This window comes from Arachis hypogaea, chromosome 14, assembly GCF_003086295.3.
Source record: "Arachis hypogaea cultivar Tifrunner chromosome 14, arahy.Tifrunner.gnm2.J5K5, whole genome shotgun sequence".
Taxonomy (NCBI): Eukaryota; Viridiplantae; Streptophyta; class Magnoliopsida; order Fabales; family Fabaceae; genus Arachis; species Arachis hypogaea.
In genome coordinates this window covers 140,843,678-140,857,863 of record NC_092049.1, presented here as the reverse complement: position 1 = coordinate 140,857,863, position 14,186 = coordinate 140,843,678, and the positions used below count along the sequence as shown (strand labels likewise).

The window sequence follows — 14,186 nt, the reverse complement described above, 5'->3', positions numbered from 1 at the left end:
ATCAGTGAGTCTTTTTTTTGGCTAAGATAGGTAGTTTTATTAAAATGATGAAAGGTCTAAATTCGAACAACAGGCAAAAAGAAATTGGAATGGTTCCACCAGTGTCTAACTAAGAATAATGGCTATTACAATTTGGGAAAAAGTCAATTGGGAAAATTAGGTCGTCCTCTTTCTCTCAGTTATCATTGTCTGTGCTAGCTTCACACTGAGAGATGGTGATCGTCGAACTCCTCCAAAAACCAATTCATTTCTTGCTTTCCAAAGTTGCCAGAGTAAATTGGCCACCAATTCATTTCTTCTGGAACTTGAATTTGGACTTTCTGCCAGGCTTCCAGGGAATCGGGACAAGTTAGTAGACAGTGGGTAACTGATTCCTCTTCTTCCTCACACCTTGGGCATTTTGAATTTATGTTCGGAATCCTGGAGTGAAGCTTGCTCCGAACAGGTAACCCTTCATGTATGAATTTTCATATGAAGTTTTTAACTTTTGGCTGATTTTTAAGCTTCCATATACTTGACCAAAGAGATTTGTTTCTGTAAATTTCAGAAAGTCAATTGGAGGATGAAAAAATTGGAAGGCTAACCGGTATCCAGAATCCGCTGAATATCCACCATTTTCTCCTTCATCCAGGTAACTGAATCCTCTCCTTCATGGATTGTGGTGTTGAGAATTGATTCTGTGGTGTCTGTGGTGAAGAACTGTCTGATTTTTGTTTGGTTCCACTATCTAGTTGGTAGGATTAACTCTGAGACTCGAACTGGTGTATAACTTGAATCTGTATCAATAATTGGAGAAATTGCTAGAAAGTCCTTAACCCATGAATCTTCTTTTATCCGGATCAGTTGACCCCCTCTTACTCTCCAGAGAATACCTTTTTCCAGTACTTTCCTGCCATCCAACACACTTCTCCAACCCCAGGATGAGTTATGGCCTGCCTGCACTTCTAGGAATGTTGAGAATCTGTGATATTTAGCCTTATAAACTTTGGCAATCAGAGAGTTTGGACAAGTCAAAAGTCTCCAACCTTGCTTGGCTAGCATAGCAAGGTTGAAGGCTTTGAGGTCCTTGAAATTTAGCCCTCCCTGACTCCTTGGCCTACATGAAATCTGCCAACCAACCCAATGCATCCGCTTTTCAGAGGCTTTTTGACCCCACCAGAACTGTAGCATAGCCTTTTGTAGTTCTTCCAAGAATAATTCTAGAAGTTTAAAACAGCTTAGAGTGTAGATAGGAACCACCGATACGACTGCTTTAATAAGAGTCTCTCTACCACTAGTGGATAATAAACCCCTTTTCCAATGTTAAAGCTTTTTGTTAACCTTAAAAAGATCAGTAAGTCTTCATACAATAGGAATTAAAATTGTTATCTTGTATGTTGTAACTACTAATGAATTTTGATGGTAAACTTGAATTCAGCAAATGCTTATTATGAAATCACATTAATCCTTGAATTAGGATTTGTTGTTCATTGGTTGAAACCTTTGACCAAAATCAACAGTAACTCAAAAAAAAAATTATGGTTGCTGTAAATTGCTTCCAAATAACCGTTTCCAAAGTTGCATTATTTCTAGAAACTGAAAAGAGAACAAAAAAACGCAGGAAAATGATCGTCTTTTTAACTGGATTGATGGAATAGGCATATGAATCTTCTTACTTGCTAAAAGTCCTAACATTATTGGATAACAGTAATGAAGCAATCGAGCATGGAGCAGAAGAAGCTCAAGAGCACCAACAATCTCCTTCCTCCAGAGCTGAAACGACAATCTTACTGAGGGTTCCCATCAAACACCTTGTGTGTGTCAGGTGCGTTTCCAAGCTATGGAACACTCACATTTATAAGTTGTTTGATTAAGAAGTTTTATATATATGTATATGCTTGTTTGTTTTCATGAAAAAATATTTTTGTATTTTCAAAGAAAACAGCAATACGATTTTGAGTTAAAGGCTCCTATTTTATTATTATGTATATGAAAATCGTCATAATAGTTTTGTTATTAGAGTAACATAACCGGAAGCATAGCATTCTGATAGTAAAGGTGATACAATAATGATAGAATATTTGGATGAAATTGTCAATTTTTATATATTCTCTACAATATTAATTTTTAAATGTAATAAATTTCTTTATGATGTAGGTTTTTAATTCAGTTTTCTAATTGGCTTTTTGATGTGTTATGAATTATGATTATGAGTGTGCAATGAGGGTTTAAATATACACTTAGTATTGTGTATTTAGGGCTCAAACATGTACACATAATTACAAAAATTTAACTGTCTTGAGTATAGGCTTTTACAACTTTTAGAATTGTTACAAATTTCGTATTGTAAACTATATTGTGGACACTAATACCAGTCTTGTGTCACTTATTATTTCTCCTGTTTTTTCTAGGCCTCTATCAAAGTATCATAATAGAAAAGACTACTTAATTTGCTTGCTTCTATATTTTTTTATTTGGTTGTTTAATGACTAAAGATGAGATAATGAATGTACAAGTAAAATTGGCTATGTAAAACTTAAAGATGTTTTATTTTATCAATTACATACACAAAATATACACTTTTCTTTTTAATCTTGCTCTTAACGCGATTGGTTTTAAATAGTTCTCTAGCAAATTATGGCAGATTCAAACAAAAATAAATTAATGCTTAATCACCTTGTATGTCAAACTACAAAAGTTTAAAATGAAGAATATAACATAGTTTTGAGTAAAAGACAAATAGGTCTCTAACCTTTTAAAATGCGGACATTTTTGTCCCTCAAGATTGGAAAATACATTTCAATCCTCCACGTTTTAAAACGGCCGACAATTATACCCCTCCGTCCGTTTTGGGCCAAAAACGGCAACGGAGCCAACTGACATGGAGGGGTAGAGAATGACGTGTCCGTTACACTTACTGAAGTGGATTGGGACGAATTATTAGTGGACAAATCTATCCCTTAAGTGCAAAACGACGCCGTTTCCACCAGTGAGCCCTATTTCATCAAAATGCAAGGTGGAAGCCATGGCCGCTGCTGGTGCGATCGTCCATGATGAGTGAGGGGGGCTCTTCATGCACAAGACCTGGACGGGGATCTTCATGCGCTGTTGCAGGAGGATGTGATCGAGATGGGGTTGCCGCGAAGTGCTTCTGCGGCATTTATGCCATTCTTTACAAGTCAAGAACAGCATCTAATCCCAATAGGATGTTTCTCGGGTGTCCATTCTTCAAGGTGAGTGATTATTTTGATAGTAGTTGGATGAGACTGTTCTGTGTCTAATTACGGCGTTATCTGAAAAATTGCTCTAGGTTAAAGAACGGTATTGCCGGTACTTTGTCTGGCTTGATGAACACCTGAAAAAAATTAGGGCCATGGAGTCTGAAGCATTGGGTGCTGTGGATGATGTTGGAGGGGTAGACGTTGAAGATCAAGTGGTGCGAAGTCAGGAATTGGAAACAAAAATTCAACTGGTGCGAAGTCAGGAACTGGAGAAAAAAATGGAAGAGTTGGAGAGGAAACTATTATGTATGGAGAAGGAAAAAAATAAGTATGTGGCATATTGCTTTGATTAGTGTAGTTGTTTTTCTTGTTGTTGTATGTTTCTTAAAGTGGTGAGAATGAATTGATGTACAATGTTGATGATGTAATGAAAATTGCCATTGTTGAACAAGTAAAAAATACTGTGAATCAGCTATTATATAAGGTAGTACTTCTGCATAGATTATGACCAAAATATAAACAACAATGTATCTGTCTTAATCCAAAACATAACAGCATAAGTTTGCCACAAAATAACAAAACATCTGGTTGGCATGTAAACAAGTTTGCCAAACTACAATAAGTAGACAGTGTTGTTTAATTCATACTAAAGACTAGGACAAAAAAATAGAAATTCATTCAGTAGTGTTCAGTTCTTCTGATTGTTGGATCCAGGAGTTGGGATGAAATTCATTCCTATGGCCTCACTACCAGCAACTTTCAAGGTCTCTTCTAATGTAGCGACACTGGCACTGATGCTTTGAGTCTGGGTTGTATCTGGGGGTGGAGTTGGTAGTGGATTTGAAGGTGGATTTGCACTTGTTCGGGGCCTTCTGATTGTCTGCTTGGGTCTGAATTTAGAGGCAGCAGCAGGGGTTTTGGGTTGACCCATTCTTGGCAGCTGGGATGGAGGCCTGAATAGAGGTTGGACTGGAGCAGATGGTGTTGTTGCTGCAGCATTCTGGCTGATGACATCATTCTGCAAAAGTAACCGAATTATTCAGTTGTTCAAATGCATGGACAAGAATAAAGTGATTGGCATTATGAGTGTATTATTTAGGGGGGCTTACTGGAGACTTTTCTTGCGCAGCATTATTCTCAGCAAAACTTTCAGTCTGTGTCTGGTTTTCATCCTATGCAACATAGATCCAACAAGGAAACAACATGGACAAATTAATCCTTAAAAAAAATTATAATGACATCGTAACCACTGACAAAATTTAAAATGTACAGATTTATCCTAAAGCATAGCAGGGATATCTCTGGTTGAGGGGCTGATTGTGAAAGGGGAAGCAGCACCAAGGGTTGTGTGTTGTCAGCAGTCTTCTTAGCTTTTTTCTTTTTTGGTTTCCAATTTGGGTTGCTTGGTGCTCCCTTACAGGTCTTATAGTTATGGTCTTTCTCATTGCACTTGTTGCATGTCACTTGAAAGCTTCTCTTAAGCTTGTCACCCTGAATATGAGACTCAGCAGGATCCTTGTTGCGATTGTGTACCTTTGGCCTCCTAATAGGTCGCTTGATGTGTGGTGGAGCAGGCCTCAGCTGGTCAGTGGTTATCCAAAATTTCTCACTTGAAACTGGTTTTATGCAATGTGCATATGTCTTGTGAATAGATTCCATACATAACCAGGGATGCACATAATCATCTACCTGGTCATGCCTCTTTCTAATTGCAGTAATACCGTGAATGCATGGCATTCCTGAATCAAAATCACATAACATATTACCTAGCATTATATAAGATCAGCCTTAAAGAAAATCATTCAAAATAAACTATGTACCGGTCAATTGCCAAACATTGCATGAACAAGTGTGTTTGATCAAATCCACATCTACTTTGGTCTGCTTTCTGCTAACTTGAAATCTTTTTCGTTCGTTATCTCCCACCCACTCGGCAATCCACCTACTGCTGGGTTTTATCCGCCTCTGCAACCTTTTCTCCTAGACGGGTGCAAGCTTTCCACTATGGCGCTCTAACAGCCTAATATGCTTAGTCATTCTCCGCATTAGGTAGCACCTAATTTCCTCACACATATTTAAAACTGGCTTCATTTTGTACTTAACCACTTTTGCATTAAATACTTCGCACATGTTGTTAGTTAGGTTATCCACCTTGGGGCCATGACTGAAGAAAGCCTTAACCCAAGTGGCTGGTTCAAATCTCATCAGATACTCCCATGCCACCTTATTCACCCCCTTCAGCTTCTCCATGGTCTCTTTGAACTCTAGTTCAGTTGTGCACCTAGCACAGTCCCATACTATGTCTCTAATGTGCATATCTTTGAACCTATTTATGAAGTTCTTCTACATATGCATGACACAGTTCCGATGATGTGCTCTCGGCATTACCTCCTTTAAGGCTGGTAGCAGACCCTGCCAACACATAATATTGCAAACACATATATGCAGCAGTTTAAATTTCATACACTAATATGCAGTAACTTCAATTGCAAACACATATATGCAGTATTCAAAATTTCATAGACTAATATGCAGTAATATCCATTGCAAACACATATATGCAGTAAATTCCATTTCAAACACATACATGCAGTAATTTAATATGCTACACTAATATGCAGAAATTTAATTTCTAACACATACATGCAGTAAATTAATATCCTACACTAATATGCAGTAATTTAACATGCTACACTAATATGCAATAATTTAGAAGTCTAACCTTTTGTTGGTGGGACATAAAGTCCAACCAAATTGATGTGCATCACCCAGATCTTCTTAAAGCAGTGTGAGGAACCATTTCCATGATTCCTTCGTCTCCGATCTTGCAACTCCATATGCCACTACATAGAATTGGTTATTCGCATCCTGTGCCACTGCTGACAGTAGTTGGCCTCCATGGTATGTCTTCAAAAATTCTCCATCTAGATGTATGAAAGGCCTACACCCAGTTTTAAAGCCTTGCTTACAACCCTCAAAGCAGATATATATTTTGTCAAAGACAGGTAGGGATTGAGAGATTGGTATCACATCAACTCTTGCAGTCGAGCCCAAATTACTCTTAATGATCTCCATGCCATAGTCCCTAAGCTTCCCATACTGTTCCTTTTCATTTCCCATAATTCTCTCTTTGGCCTCTTTCACTGCCCTGTAAACCATCTTCGGATGCAACACTAGATTAAACTCTTCTCTAAGAAATTCAATTGCCTCATTAGTTGTCATATGAGGTTGACATGCCATCCTCTTCTCCACTTTCTTGCTGACCTAGTGTTGATCAGCAACATTACTGCCCAGGTCTCTAGCACATGTATGCTCTGCCTTGTAAGTCTTTACCTAATAACATAACAATTTTTTGTTGTAGGATAGATGTGCTAGCCATGGATAGTTTTCACCCCTGCAGCCAACCCTCACCCTTTCTTTATCATTTTTTATCCACACGAGTTCCCTCCCTTCAGAAATGAACATATCTTTTACCACTTCTTTGAACCCATCAATTGTTGCAAACTTGGTTCCAATCTCGAACCTACCCTCCCCGAACCCATACTCTTCATTAAAAACTGGAAACTCATGCTTCTCTCCCTCATCCTCTGAAGACACTGGTGTGTGAAGTCCCTCTGATGCATACTCATAAATCATATCATCATCATCTGAAACCTCCTCACTCACATAGAGTCCAATTGGAGGCATATCCCTGGATTGCACAGTAGGCACAGCTTCTTCAGCATGTACAGCAGGCCTACTTCTTTGTTGATTTGCATTAGGCCCATTCCTTTTGGGCTTCGCAGCAGGCCTGGTCTTTTTGGGCTTTTCTCTTGGCCTAGTTTCTTTGGACTTGGCAGTTCCTCTGGTCTTCACAGTAGGCCCATCACCTTTGGCAGCACTACCACTTGCACTCCTTACTCCACCTCTGTTTTTAACTCCACTTGACTCTGCCCCTGTCCCTTCTTTCACACTGATATTTTTCTTTGGCAGAACCTTGTCTTTTCCTTTCAGACTTCTTTTTTTCCTCATCCTATCATCTTCCTCATCAACACTAGAACAGCCCTCATCTGAAACAGTCTCCGAGTCAGTTTGAGGAGGTTTATACATTTCATCCTCTTCACTTTCTTGCCCATCAGCTTCTATGGATGGTGATGATTGGAGCTTTCTCATGATGCTGTCCACATCAATAGGGTCATCAAACTCTTCCACCCCTGCTTCTGCCGCAGCCCCTTCTTCCACTATCTGTGGCTCATCAACGGGATGGTCGAAGTATATGTAGAATTCATCCGTGGTTAAATTCTTCATCTTATTCTCTCGAAGTTCATTGATGCCTGCATCTCCTCTCAGAATGTGCAGTCCAGCCTCAAGATCACTGCTAGTTGGGTCAAACCAATACACTGCCCTATATGATGCATACCCTAAACCCTTGAACAATGTCACCAAATCTCCAAAATTCACGAAGTCTAAGTCCATCTTCGAAAATTTTTTAACTTTTCCACCAATATACTCAAGAGTTCCACAGGGTTTTCTACCAAAACGGCCTCCGTGGTGAAAAACAGGTACCACATACATATCATCCATCTACATTATCCACAAGTACATAAATCAGAGATTAAACCCTACCTAATCAGAATTTCGAAATCAGTTAACTTCACATAGCTTTTCCTCATTCTTTTACCAAAAAAAAAAAAAAAAACATGCAGTCACCCCATATCCTAACCCCATGCATTCTCAGTTAAACAACATACATACTCTTCATTGTCACCCTTACCTCTGTAGATGATGGTAGCTTCCTCTCCACGCAAAGCTTGCCATAACCTTCAACAACAACCACGTCGACTGACCACACCACCCCTTTCAACTGTAGGAAGTCGTTCTTTTTTTGGAGAGAGAAGGGCGTTCGTGTTCTGATAGGGTTTTCTGTAATATGTGGAGTCACTCTTGGGTGTTATGGGGATTGCGAAGCTTCAAATATGGGGGATGGTGGAAACGGCGTCGTTTTGCACTTAAGGGACGAATTTGTCCACTAATAATTCATCCAAATCCACTTCAGCAAGCGTAATGGACACGTCATTCTCTACCCCCTCCATGTCAACTGGTTCCGTTGCCGTTTTTGGCCCAAAACGGACGGAGGGGTATAATTGTCGGCCGTTTTAAAACGTGGGGGATCAAAATGTATTTTCCAATCTTAAGGGACGAAAATGTCCGCGTTTTAAAAGGTTAGGGACCTATTTGTCTTTTACTCCATAGTTTTTTAAGGTAATTTTTTGCATATAAAATATACCAAAACAAAAGATTTAAAAAAAAACAAAAACAAGAAAGAAAATAAAACTATGGCCGTTTAGGAATTGATTAAAAAAATTGTTTATTCGAATATTTTTATTTGATTAATTTTTTATAGTATAAATATTTTGATGTTAATTGCACAATATTTTGTAAAAGATAAAAGTAGAAAATATTGAATAAATAATTAGAATGTGAGAGTAAAAAATATATTGAATAAAATAGTTTAATTTAGAGAGATTTATTATTGAACTAAATAGGAATACTAAATAAATCTAACTTTATTAATTTATACACTTTTCAAAATAAATTCTTAAAAATAGGACTTATATGTTTTATTTTTGTAAAATTCATAACAATGTAAATAAGTATTCTTTAAATATTGTTATTTATTCAATTTTTTTAACATTAATTTAAAAAAATTAAAACAAACACATCCAAATTCATTTATTGTAGTCACCAAAAAAATACATTTATTGTCTTTTTTTAATTTAAAAACAAATATAAAAAAACAGAATAACCAAATTAAAATTAAAATTTTAAATTTTTTTGGTGACTGAAATAAATTAAACAAAGAAAAACAAAACAAACAAAACAAGGAACTGCCTAAATAGAGGGACAGTCCCGTTTAAGACTACTCTTAAACTCCTCCCAAGGTGAAAGAAGCTCCACATGCGAAAGTTGTAACTTCATCGCCATCTTTGCCATAGTATCTGCCACCGTGTTTGCATCTCTCATAATCAAACGAAAGTCAACCCGCCAATTTCAATGCATGATATCTCTTATTTTGAGCACCAGTGGATCAATAAACCCAAAACCATCTTGAGTAACAAGATTAAATGCTTCCACACAATCCGTCTCACAAATAACATCTCGTTGACCCACATCCCAAGCTAAGAGATATCCTCTCCAAATAGCAAACAATTCTCCTTGAAGAATACTATTACTCTCAATCATTCCCAAACACCCCCTTTGCCAGCTCCCATTACAATCTCTAATAACACAAGCAAAACCAACACTATCACCGAACCAAAATAACTAGCATCACAATTAATCTTAAAAGTACCAATGGATGGGGGATTCCAAAAACCATTTAGTGTAGAGGTAAGGGACATACGTTGTAATTCAAAGATATTCCTAAGCTCTTTTTCTGAAGTTAATGCCAGACAAATCACTTTTTCCGGAGGCCAAGTTTAATCGGGATTAAAGATGTCATTATTCCTTGCTCGCCATATCCACCAAAGTCCCGAAAAGAACTTGAACGGATGCTCTCTGCTATGATACAAGAACCAGTTCTTCAAATCCAAAGGATGACAAGAAATATCCAACCTATGCCAGACAAGCTGAGCTTTGGGACAATCCCGAATACAATGTAAAACCGATTCCTGGCTAGAAAGACATCTTGGACACTTATCCGACGACGACATCCCTCTTCTAAAGCGAAAACTTGCAGTAGGAAGAGCCTCCTTAAGACACAACCAAGCCAAAAATTTATGCTTTTCCGGAACAAGCTGGCGCCAAAGCCAAAGCCAATTCTCCCGCTCCTCCCAACCAAACAGCTGCTTACACAACCACAAGTAACCATTGCGAGAGTTATAGACTTTGGCAGCATACCCACTCCAATACCAACCCACTTCCGGACCTGCTTGTTCATCTGGATTGTAAGAAAGAATATTATCTTTCAGATTTTGAGATAAAGGAGAATAAAGAGTATCCAAATGCCACCTACCAACCGACCAAATATCCTGTATCCGGAGATTCGAATCAGAAATGTGAACATAATCGATCTCATTAGATAACCGTCCTTCTTTCCTCCAGCTAGAAAACCAAAAATTCTGGTTCAAATCTCCAATACTCCAAGCAAACCCATCCTTCAACACTTCCCAAGCCTTGCAAAGACACCTCCAAATGGGAGAGTCCTTGTTCTTAGGATAACTAAAACAGTCATATAGAGATGATCGGTATTTGGCATCCAACAATTGGACCCATAGCTTGTTTGGCTGCTGGAAGAAAGTCCAAACTAGCTTCCCAAGAAGAGCAATATTTACACAATAAGGATCTCTAATCCCTAAACCTCCATATTTTTTTGGAGTAACCAGTACCTTCCAACTAACAAGATTCAATCCTCTTCCATCAACTTGAAATTTTAAATTTAAACATTCTTAATACTAACACATCATAAATAAAATCCTAAATATTCTTTTAAATACATATTTCAACTAGTCACCTTTTCTCTGTGGTAACTAAAAAAAAACCTTTTCTCTGTAAAAACTAAAAAACCCAGAGCTCCTCTCTTCGCCGCGTTCGTCTTCCCCTACACCGCGAACCTCCTCCCGCGACGAGCTCCCCCTCCCCTGCGAAGAACTTCTCCATCTGCGATGCACAGCTACATTGGCGACCCAGCTCCCCCGCACGCCTCTTTCGTTTTGGGTCTCTTTCACCGTCGAGATTCTTCTCCGTCTAAAGTAAGTCTGCTTGCACAACTATGTATGATTGGAGGTTTTGTAAAATAAGGACTTGTTTGAGTGAGCTTTTAAAAAAAAGATCTTTTTTCGAATTATCTTTTTTTAAAAGATCTTATAGAAAAGTAAAAGTAATTTTATGTTTGGATATCTCATGTAAAAAGATTTTTTTATCAATCAATTATGTTTGGGTATAACAATATAAAAGTACTTTTTTGTTTATTTATTACATAAAAAACATCTTTTTTTAAAGAAAAAAAGATCTTTTAAAAAAAGATGTAAATTACAGCTTCTCAAAAAAGATTTTTTTTTTTTACTAGTGCTTTTACTTTTACTACTAGAAATTTGCCAAACACGTTAAAAAATAAAAAAAAGATATTTTTTCATTGAAAAAAGATCTTTTTTTAACAAAATAATGGCGCCCAAACATGCACGAAAAACATCTTTTTTTAAGAAAAAAAGATCTTTTAAAAAAAGATGTAAATTACAGCTTCTCAAAAAAGATTTTTTTATTTTATTTTACTAGTGTTTTTACTTTTACTACTAGAAATTTGTCAAACACGTTAAAAAATAAAAAAAGATCTTTTTTATTGAAAAAAATCTTTTTTTAACAAAATAATGGCGCCCAAACATGCACTACATGTAATGTGGATGTTTTAAACTCTAATTTTTACTTCTTTGTTGATTTCAGATTTAAAATATTAGTGTAATTTGGATGTGTAATGATCTAATTTTAGATGTGTTCATGTTATTCATGTTAATATTGGATGTAGTTGTGTTTTTGCTGTGCCATTTCTAATTTTTCAAAAATTAGATATGAAAGTATTATTGTTCTTGTAAGTGTTGAGAATTTATTCGTTCTTATTGATGATTTTTGTTGTCTATCAATTATTTGGTATGTAATCTTGTGATTTTAGTTGTGTAATCTTATAATTTTGGATGTGTAATCTTATAAATTTAGAATTGTAAACAAATCATATGATATAAATTTCGATGTATTGCGGGCATTTTCAACAGGTATTATGGTGCTTATTCAGCCGCTTTTTTATTGTTTTTTAAATAATTTTTTTTTAGTATATTATTCACTCTTCAAATTTATTAGATAAGTATTTTTTATTATTTTAATATTAATGATATCTTATTTATATCATTTTTTACTTTAAAATTATTATAAAATATTTTTAAAATGTTAAATTATAAAAACACACAATAAAGATATCTATATATATATATATATATATATATATATATATATATATATATATATATATATTATCAGAAAAAACATAGTTCAAAAAATAATGATAATAATATTAGTCTACTTCAAAAAGAGTATATATAAACCAAGATGGATGTTAGTTATTTACAAAATATAATTTTGCTTAAATGTCATGGATATTTATATTTGTCTTAATTTTTTTAAGTGGTAGGCCAAAATATGGATTTGAATCTAAAGAAGCCTTCATTTTTCCAGTGAAAAAACAAAAGAAATGAGAATGCTTATTTTTTTCGTTTTTAAATATCAAACTATAAAAATAATTAATAAATAAAATAGGAAAATATAAAAATTGTGTATCTAAAATTTTTTTTTCGTAATTCATCACACATCTTATTATCAATAATTTTTTGAATCTTGAAAAATTGTCAGTTATTGACCATAAAAATAATTATATAAACAATTCAAGATTATTCAATTAGATTGAATAATTGATTCTTTATTATAGGTATCATGCCATTGTCACGTCATTAATATAGTAATACTTAATTTATTATATATTAGTCTCATTGATATAATTAATTGATCATCTTTTCATATATTTTGTTACGGTTGGAATCTTTCTTCTTATCATTTATAGTATATATATATCACAATATATTTCAATAGTATTTTGTATATTATTTTAGCATTAAATAATGATACATCCCAACTAAGATATACCTTTACCTTTTATTGATTGTAAAAATTTTATTTTTATAATAAATATCTATGTCTATATAAATGAAAAAAAAATACAAGAAAGAGTGAGAATAAAAATGAAAAAAAAGATAACAATAATAATATAATAAAAGAGTACGAAGCAATATATATGAGATAGTAAAAATAACAATAACTCTACAATAGAAATAATAATAAGTGCATCTCTTGTTTTGGGTTATAGTGATGGGAGAAAATAAAAAAAAATAATTGGACATCAAGCTCGTATACCTCTTTTAATTTATCAGGTAACTAATGAAATAAAATATTATTATTTACAGTATAAATTAAATTAAAAAATATTTAATCCGTAACATTATAATAGGAAAAAAAAAGTTATTATGACAAAAATTAAAATTATCAATCATATAATAGCATTATTTCAATTCAACCAAAAAAAAAGAAAATTTGAATCTAGATTTATTAGGTATTAAATAAGATAAAATAAAATATTATTTGCACTATAAATTAAATAAAAAATACCAATACTTTTAGAATGAAAAAAATTTATTTTTAAAAATAAATAAATAAATATTTTATAAAATAGCTACTATTGTACATGAGAATAATTGCACATAATTTACTGAGTATGATTCACTTCAAAGTTTTAGTATCTAAATTTAAATTTTAATATTATCTTTTATGATAGAACTTCTCCCGTACATGCGTTCATAAAGAAACCACTTCCATTGTGAACGACAACTCATATTCTCTATCTCATTTTCATTTGTATTTCGGTAATAGTTCTAAAAAAAAAAAAATCATGTGTAACCTTTCTTTAATTTTTTACTCTATTAATTTAGATACACTCCTCTCCATGGAACAATTATTATTAAAATAAAAAATAGTTATTATGACAGAAATAAAAAATAGTAAATAAAAATTAGTAGAAAAAATAGTTATTACGATAGAAATCAAAGTTGTCAATGATACAATGAGACTATTTCATTCCACAATGTCGAAAAAAATAAAAGAAAATTCGAATATAAATTTATCATATATTAAATAAAATAAAATTACATAAAACATTATTATTTACCATATAAATTAAGTAAAAATTATTAATATTTTTAAATAAATATTTTATACAGTCACCAAAAAAAAATAAATATTTTATACAACTACCATACAGAACTCACTGAATAGTAAAAAAAATTAAACATCAAATTCTCATATCCCTTTGTATATTGTTATTTTGTTATAATATGAATAATAATTTTGGAGTTATCTAAATATTTTAATATAAATTATTTAATTTTGTCAGAGTAAAAAAAATTAAGAAAT

General features: G+C 34.0%; 1 long non-coding RNA gene across 1 annotated transcript; it reads left to right on the top strand.

Moving 5' to 3' along the window:
- Positions 1 to 4,299, top strand: LOC112798054 (uncharacterized). Its single transcript, XR_003199915.2, has 4 exons — positions 1 to 445; positions 548 to 631; positions 1,688 to 3,212; positions 3,290 to 4,299. It is a non-coding gene; the product is annotated as an uncharacterized lncRNA (long non-coding RNA).
- The last annotated feature ends 9,887 nt before the right edge of the window (positions 4,300 to 14,186 follow it).